Genomic DNA, 8,555 nt, shown 5'->3' with positions numbered 1-8,555 from the left:
CTGGGTTTAACTTTAGAGCCGCCTTCGCCAAAGTCCTTGGCTGGAGGAGTTGGGGGAACCCCGGCCTGCCCACTCCACTGGGTTCCAACTCAGGGCCCCTCTTTGGAACACCTGGCATCAATCCCTTGCTCTTCCCTGACCAATTTCCTACCTCTCCTCCTCGGTCGGCTTCCCCAGCCTCTTGCCCTGCTTTTCCCTCTTTGGTGTGTGGGCTTCTCTGGCAGCTTTTCCCCAGTCTGCTGGAGGGATCCTCTCTCTGCAATCTCTGCCTCTCTGGCAGCTGCCTTTCTCCTCAGGAGCTCCCCCCTCCCTCAACTCCCCAACTGAGCTCCTTAGCCACCATACCCTGGTGCTTCCCGGCCTAATTAACTGCCTCCAAATTAACTAGTCCCAGGAATCTGAGCTGTCTCATCCCTCTTTGTGGAGCCTTTCAGAGGTCGGTGGGGCCCATGAAACCTTCAGAGGGCTGGCTACCCTCGGGCACTCTCCCAAAGGTTTGCTTCTTTCTGGCACTGAGCTCCGCTCTGGATCTATCCACTGCATCAAGCTGTAATATTGTAGCCGATCTGTAGGTATCAAGCTGCACCCATCAGAACTACACAGTCTCTGCTGGGGTGGCACTTCCCTTCCTCCTGCTTCCCCAGCCCAGCTCAGGAGAATCGTCTTTAGAAGTACAGGACCCATGATACACAGGTGAGTGATTCTGAGTCAATGCAGTAAGGGGCACTGGTGCCACAAACACGCCAGCCAGGTCATTGAAATGGATTAAACGTTCTATAAATAAATGCGTGAATGTGGGGGGACATAAGACCGGCCATACTGGGTGAGACCAAAGTTCCATCTAGCCCAGTATCCTGTCCTAGAATCATAGAATATCAGGGTTGGAAGGGACTTTGGTCAAACACCTAAATATGGGGACGGTCCCGGTTTTATTGGGACGTCTGGTCACCCTAGTGGGGAATTGGCTTTATGACTCAAGACAGCTTTGATGGGCGCCGCCAGCCACAGTCCTGAATTGTCTCCGACATTTCTGACCCTGCAGGGACCCATCTATTTACTGCATTTGTTTTCCTTTCATGGAGAGTAGAAAAGGACGTTGAGAAGGGACGGCTACAGCAAAGCACAGCAGCAACAGAAACACATACGGGCTTGTAATGTAGGGTCAAAGGGCCACTAGGCAGAGACAATAACACATATTTGTGCAAGGCCAACAGTCCATTCTCCATTCCCTCCAGCAGGAGGCAGTGGTCCATATGTTTATCGAGTGTGTTACAGAAGGCTCCTTGCAATCACTAATATTATAAATGGTGACCCCTATTCCATACAGCCTCACGCAGGGTCTGACTGTAAGCAAGTCACCTCCTGATCTTTTTGCTATGTAGGTGGTGGAGGTTCGGTCATCTGGAAATTGACCGGCAGGGAGCCAGCAGAGAGAAGGCTCATAGGTTATGAGAGACTGATCTGATCTGCGATTCCCTGCAGTGCCATGGCAGTCGGTGGTGGCACAATGTGATTGCTGGTGATGGTCCCTCTCCCCGGGCCTGGGAGTAGCCCCACTTTTCAGTGCCACGTCTCATCTCTACGTTTCCGCACACCCACACACCCTCAACATCGGTGGCGAAGGAGCCGGGTCCCTTCCCTGGGCATGGCAGCCATGACCCCTTTCTCACATCAGAGCAATTCAGTTCTAATTGCATCCTTTTTGCTGGAGATGATGAGAGCCGCTCTGAAGATGCCGCTTATCAGCGGCTGGAATCAGCCCAGGGATCCTCCGAGTCATTAAACTCCTCGCTCTGGCCTGACCTACACCGGGTGGGGTCAGCAGAAGCAATTTGCATGTTAACAGCTTGCTGCAGTGAGGATGCAGCAAGGCCGGGATGCGTCTGTGCTGTCTCCACCCTGCTGCTTAGGAGTGGCGCTGATTTGGGAGAGGTTGTGACATCCATTCAGCAGGACGGCATTAGCTGCCAGCTGAACAGGGCCTGTTAACCTGCATTTACCAGCCCTGTGATTACAAGGAGCACACTGTCCGGTGGAAAACACTCCAAAGGGAGAGTGGGGGGGAGCCATTTGGCCTGCCTGTGCTGCCGTCTCTGTGGATTCCCCTCTCCAGAGATGTGGTTCTTCCCATCCTCACTCTCTCCGCGAGCTCTCATGGGTTGCTTCACCACGCCAGCGCTGCTTGAGGGAATCCTGGCCCCACAGAAATCAATGTCAAAACTCCCATTTACGGCGATGGGGCCAGGACAAATGGGACACGGGCAGCATTTCCAACTCTCACATTTTCTCCTGAGTCGTGCCATAGTTGGTTTTCTTCTTCAAGCCCAAGCTGCTGGGGTCATGTGACAATCATGCGCGGCTTGAGGCACAAGCACTAGGCTAAGGCTCTGGTAGAGCTTGGGTTCTGAGCCTGGCTCAGACACTGGGCGATCCTGGGCAAGCCACGCCCATGCTTGGTGCCTCAGTTTCCCCATCTGTGAAATGGGGATAATTATACTCTTTTATAAAGTGCTGTGAGATCTACTGATAAGAACTCTGTGTTATTGTTTTAAAAAAATGAAAGGAAATGTCTAGCCTTTGTGGTTACAGAGAAGCTTGACAACATGACTCCAGTCAGTCGATAAACAGAACCCCAGCTTGATTATTTTTCTGAAATCTCATGATTTTAAGCCAGTCTCATGAGTACGGCCTGACTCCTGCTTGCTGAACCGCTGGGGCTGGTGGCACTCTGCAGTCATTAGCGGGTCAGTTCTCTCTCCGCCTTGCAGGCGTGGAGTTGGCAAGACCGTGAAGCATCCAAAGATACCTTTTGGGGCTCTCCAGGTGAGGCGGGTGGTTTGCTTCAGATGCTTCTCATAAACGTTCCATCAGCAGGAGATGCAAGGGGTAAGTGTGAGGATGAGCATCCCATAACCAGCACCTCCAGTGACGGGACTTATTAATTATGATTATTAGCGCTGAGGTAGTGATCAGAGACCTCAGATGGGTTCAGTGGAGCTACACCCTTTCACCCCAGCTGAGGGTCTGGCCCCTTGTGCCTGGAAAAAAGAAAATCCAAGCTTGCAAATCCCACTGCTTCCCCTTCTCCTGAATCCATTCGCCCCACCCCTGCTCTCTGCTTGAGGAAGTGAATGCTGTGCGAATTCCCTGGCTGGAAGACCTTAAAGCAGTTTGCTTGTCTGCCTGCAAGCTCGGAGCCCTGATCCCACGCAGCCAAGCATGGCGCAGCCCTACAGGGACCACGGGGTGAAAATTGAAAAGTGCCAGCGCCGTCCAAACGTGCTGCTGAGCAGGTTGGCGGGACCGGGCCTGCTTGGAACGAGCCCCACCCCACGACCCGCTGGCCTGCTGAGAGTTCTTGCAGCCTTGCAGCCGCCAGGACCAGAGCCAGAGAAGAGTGTTAATGAAACAGCTCCACTAGGTGTGGAAAGGCAGGAGGACCCAGTAACAAGGTAACATGAGGAAGAGGAGCCTTGGGACGCAGTGCTGGCTCCCTGCAGTGAAACGCCTGGGGAATCTCCACCTGCGAGATGATAGGTGCCTTCAGTCGCAGCCAGTGGGATGCATCCCTCAGGATTGGGCCCCTACATGCTGTTTGTACTGGGGACAGTTGTCCCTTTATGCACATTCCATTTAGGAGTCGACTGCCGTCAGCATCTGCAGACGGAGCTTTTTAAACAAGGGTGGCACCTTAAAGGGCACGTGGCCCAATCTGAAAGCGGTTTCATGCTCTCCCAGAGCACAAAAGACATACTGAGTAATCCACCCTTTTGGAGTGTGAATGCTAAAATCAAACAGGACTTGACGTTCCCAGCATTAAATTTCCCATGTAGCCAAAGCAATTAAAAAAATCGCCATGTGGTTCGTGAGATTCTCCCCAGCCCTTTCTATGTGGTGCTGGTACTACAGAGGGAGGGTTGTATCTGCTCTGGGATGCTGTCCTAGCAGAATCAGACAACCAACAGCACAAGCACTTGAGGACAGTGCAACCAACCAGGCTATGTGCACCATGGCCCTCTGCCGGATGGACTTATTGTGTGTCATAGGCCTATACTGCTAAGAGGACATGGAGATTCTCCTGTCACCCAGGTGGTGGCAGCCAGGATCTGAGTTCTGACCTTGCTGTTGCTGTGAAGTTCCCAGGGGTTACAATGGGTAGTATAGTGACAAAGGTTAAGTCCGAAATAGCCACGGATTTGTTACCGTAGCAACGTAGACTCATTATCATGTAAGATACACCAAGAGTGGAGTTCAGATGAGGCGGACTCCTTTATACACCATAAGAAAGGCTCCCTGCTTGGCTCATCTTCCTGCCTGTGGATCTTGCAAGCGGCCCAGTCTGAGTGTCCGCAGTGCTAATATGCAGGCTGGGTGGCTGCATACACCCACCCACACAGAGCCAGTCTGTTTTCCAGCCAGGGACCAAGATGTCTTCAGAGGTGGGCTCCAGCCTCACAGATCCTCATGGATCTGCCTTTCAAACCTCCTCAAAGCCCAGGCATGTTCGGGTCTGGGGTTGAGTTTGGGACTAGCTAGCGAATCCGGGGACTCTGTTTCAGAGGAAATGTCTCCTGGGGAGGTCAGGCCAACAGCTCCAGAGAACCTCCAAGCACGGGTGGCCAGGTAGCCGAAGCCCATCCAACTGTCGGGAGGATGAGGTGTGCTGCAGTGATTGGTGGGGGAGCAAGGGTGAGAGGAGGAATGTGAGTCAGGAGGAAGAAGGTGGAGCTGCTGCTTCAAAGGGAGGGATGCTGTGCCACAGCCTTCCTGTGTGACCTTGGATGAGTCACTTAACCTCTCTGTGCCTCGGTTTCCCCTCTCTACAATGAAGACAATAACCCTGCCCTGCTTCACTAGGGCATGGTGAGGATAAATACATTAAAGCCTGTGAGGCACTCACATGCTGTCTTGGGGGTCTGTATAAATAAAAGGGACAGTACAAAAAATGATTGCACTCCCTCCTCATTGTCCTAGGGGTTACGGCTCTTTTCTCAGGAGCTGTTAATTTTTAGCGCCAGTAATTTTCACCCAGGCCCTACCAATTGCTACAAAATGCATCCTGTTATTCACAGTAGATTCTGGCTCTCAATGGACTCCAAACCCAAGAACTTGTTCAGTTCAATTACTTCTGAGAGCTGTAAAACTCCCACGGTTCCATACAGATCCATTTCTCCCCAGCAGCTAGCAGGTTTTTAACCAAGTAATTGAGCTGGTTTCGGCTGTACCTGAAAATCAGCTAACCACACAGAGATAAGGTCACAGCAGTGCAGCAAGTCCTCTGCTATTATTTCTGGCTTTGAAAGACACTAAAGCTTTGTGAATAGTTCATTGATCATTTGCTAGGACAATGGAAAAAACAGGCAATTATGTTTTTCTCCCTCTATAAGCACGTTGGAGCCGGCAGTTGTAATGACTAGCACCTTCCTAGGACACTAGGAGAATCAACAAGAAAAGGCTGGACCTTTATTCTTATTTCTGGTTACAGAATGTTCTTCAATGGTTACCTGGCAAAGCCCAGGGTCTACTGAGATTAGCTGTAGATTCTGATCTCCCCAATTCGCAGATGAAGCAGCGTATGTCTGGCTGTGCCCTCAAGCTCCTGGAGGAAATACAAACAGGAGAATGTACAAGGCACTGGCTTTGGTAAAGACTCTGGGAGTCTGGCTACACAGCAAAGGAAAACCTGTAGCTGGCCCGTGCCAACTGAGTTGGACTCATGGGGCTTGGACTGTGGGGCTGTTTCATTGCTGTGTAGACTTCTGGGCTCGGGCTGTCATCCAGTGGCTGCTCAATAGTATGGCCAACTCTCACAAGCTGATCCTGAGTCCCATGACAGCTGGTGGTTTTGTTAAAGCCCCAGCTCCCGGAGTCAGGAGCTTAGGTGAGAATCTCGGCTTCCATGTTTGTTTTTTTCTTTAAAAAAAAAATTCTAGCCTTCATTGTTGTGGAGAAAAGCTTGAAAAATCAGACAAAAGAAATAAAACGAACCCCAAATGCATTATTAATTATTATTATTATTATTTTTAAACCCCATGATTTTTGAAACTCCTGGGTTGTGACCAGCTGAGGTTGATAATGCCGGGTACACAGAGAGCATAGGAGACCTGATCCTGTTCTCAGCTGAGGTCCCCTTTAACTGAGGTAGAAGAAGGCTGTGCTCTTGAATTAAAGGCGACGCATTCTAGCGCCCCTGCGTGGCTTATTTAATTTTTGTGTCGTCCACAGGGCACGGAGTCCTTCCAGCGTGCAGGCAGAACGTCCCCTCTCCCTTCACACCAGACAGCGCCACCGAGAAGTGAGGCCTCCAGTAGGAACATTACACAACCAGGCTTCTCTAGAGCAGATGCTTTTCATAACTAGCCACACAGCCACTTCGAACTCTCCTCTCCTGGGATGCCTCTGAAAAACTCACAGTGGTGAGGCCGCTGGTCTGCTGAGGGCTGATCTGCTGGGGGTTGATCCTACCCTCAGGCCACCCCCAGCTGCTCCCCTTTTCACGACCAGCAAGCCAGACGCGGGACAGGTACGTACTGATGTTCTGAGTGCTGAGATGTATGTGACCCGGGACATGGGGTTTATTAGTCTTCCCCATATGAATGCATTGATCCTGCTCGATAGGGAGCAGTTTGGAGAATCAGCAGGAAGGTGACACAATGGTCCCAGACAAGCAAACACTGTGGGCGGTTACAAGACAATGCCATGCCTCCTGGCTCTAGGCCGAAGGGGCCCAGCTGTTCTGCCAGGAGGGGAGGTTGGAGATCAAAAGGACACTAAAGAGATAAAAAGCCTTCTGAGGAAAAGAAGGGGGGGAGGTGAGTTGCCAGGGGCTGTGTCAAGGGTGTTGTCAGTGAGCTCGGAGAGGGAGACAAGCTGACACTGAGGGAGGTTCTGCAGAAGAGTCTCTAAAGTCCCCACATGGAAGAAGATCAGATGCCTGGTAAGCAGGCATGGATATAGGCTGGTTTAGTGTTTTTATGATAGTGTTGTGTGGGGAAAATGTCCTTGAAGCTGGGGGAGTGGGGACGGGACAGGTAACCATCACCTGTCATTGAAGCGAATTGAAAGAAACCGTTGAGCTCCTTTGCAGAACCAGCACTCTGATTCAATAGCAGCGTCCCCCCAAACACAGTTGCCCAAAACACAAGCACACATGGGCCGAGGGGTTCGGCTGGGTATTGTTTTAGTAACAGTCTGTGTGTGTGAGAGAGAGAGAGCAGCAGGAGAAAAAACACACGGCAGAAAAGGAAGCACCAGACATGGCTTGAACAAGCTCTGAGAGTGTGGCGGGCCTGAGAAAAGCCTGGAGGGGGAGCTTTTGGGCAGAGTGCTGGCTGAAAGGGGGCTGGAATGGTGAGCAAGGAAGCTATCTCCTGTGGTTTGATTCCTGCTGTTCAGGGAAACAGGACTATGCACATTCATTGTAAATAAACAGGATTGCATCAAAAATACCCAAATCAATTTCTCCTCCTAAGGAAAACAACCCACAAGGCCTCGAACTTTGGCCAACTGCTTGGGCCAACAGGGGTAAGAGCATGTTTCCTCTGAAATGTTTTTGTTCTAAATAAATAATACTTTGCTGTCAGGAGGGAGTTTGGTGATTGTGTTAGCCACTGGTCGCCTGTGGAGATGATCCTGGTTAGTGCCAGGGGACCTCAGCCCAGGGCCCAGTCTGAGAGTGGGAGAATCACGTGGTTCCACCTGGATCCAGGTGATGGCCTGGGCCTCAGAAGGGGTGCACCAGACAAGACCAGGAGGGATCAGAGGTGACAACCAAGGGTCAGAGGTGCAGGGGTGGCAACCAGCACTTCGCATGGCCCATGGTAGCAGGGAGAATTGAGATGGATTCCTCTGTACCCTGCATGCTGATTAATCTTGGCTACCTTCCTCTACCTGCCTTGCTTTCCACTGTAGAAATGAAAGTTCTCCAAGACCTAATCTGAACTGAGGATTTACCATGATACCGAATAAGCCGCAGCGTCTGCTTGCAGAGCATCCCAGAAAAGTCCTTTATATTGAAGTTGCAATTGTTTTAATACCAGCTTAATCACCAAAGAATTCCCTGAGCCCAAACGGGCTTGTTCCTTTTGTTTGTTAAAATCATTCCTTAATTAAACTCAGCTGTACAAAAAATAATACCACCCCGCAGCAATAAAGAGGGATTCGTTTGGATATCCCTGTGTGAGCCAGGGGGCTTAGGGTCTTCATTTCATGATAACAAATGAATGAGTTAAAATGCTAAATATGGAAATTAGAGGTGGAAAAAGCTATAATTAGAAGTTCATGGCTATTCTTCTATTAGATGCTCCAGTACCAGCAGGATGGATGCTGGAGAAAAACGTCAGGAGCACAGAATTCTCCTGGCCAATGCAAGATGCATTTTGTCCAGTCTAGTTTCAAGCATGCCAAGCACTGGTGTTTCTGTTCATAACCTAGGGAGACTTTTCTTTGCCCTACAGGGGGAATTCTCCTCAGTGCAGGTAGCCAGCACACAGCCTATGCACCAATGAGGGAATGTCATGCAGAATCAGCAACTCTAAGCATTCAAAAATCACGAC

The 8,555-nt window shown here is 50.6% G+C and overlaps 1 long non-coding RNA gene across 1 annotated transcript; it reads left to right on the top strand.

Annotated features, from left to right (window-relative positions):
- The first annotated feature begins 4,318 nt into the window (after positions 1-4,318).
- Positions 4,319-7,998, top strand: LOC120369806. The gene is made up of 3 exons (XR_005583445.1): positions 4,319-4,439; positions 6,226-6,523; positions 7,912-7,998. It is a non-coding gene; the product is annotated as an uncharacterized LOC120369806 (long non-coding RNA).
- Positions 7,999-8,555: the final 557 nt, after the last annotated feature.

This window comes from Mauremys reevesii, linkage group 8, assembly GCF_016161935.1.
Source record: "Mauremys reevesii isolate NIE-2019 linkage group 8, ASM1616193v1, whole genome shotgun sequence".
Classification (NCBI taxonomy): domain Eukaryota; kingdom Metazoa; phylum Chordata; order Testudines; family Geoemydidae; genus Mauremys; species Mauremys reevesii.
Note: the sequence above shows the minus strand (reverse complement) of the source record. Positions and strands in the feature narration are given on the sequence as shown.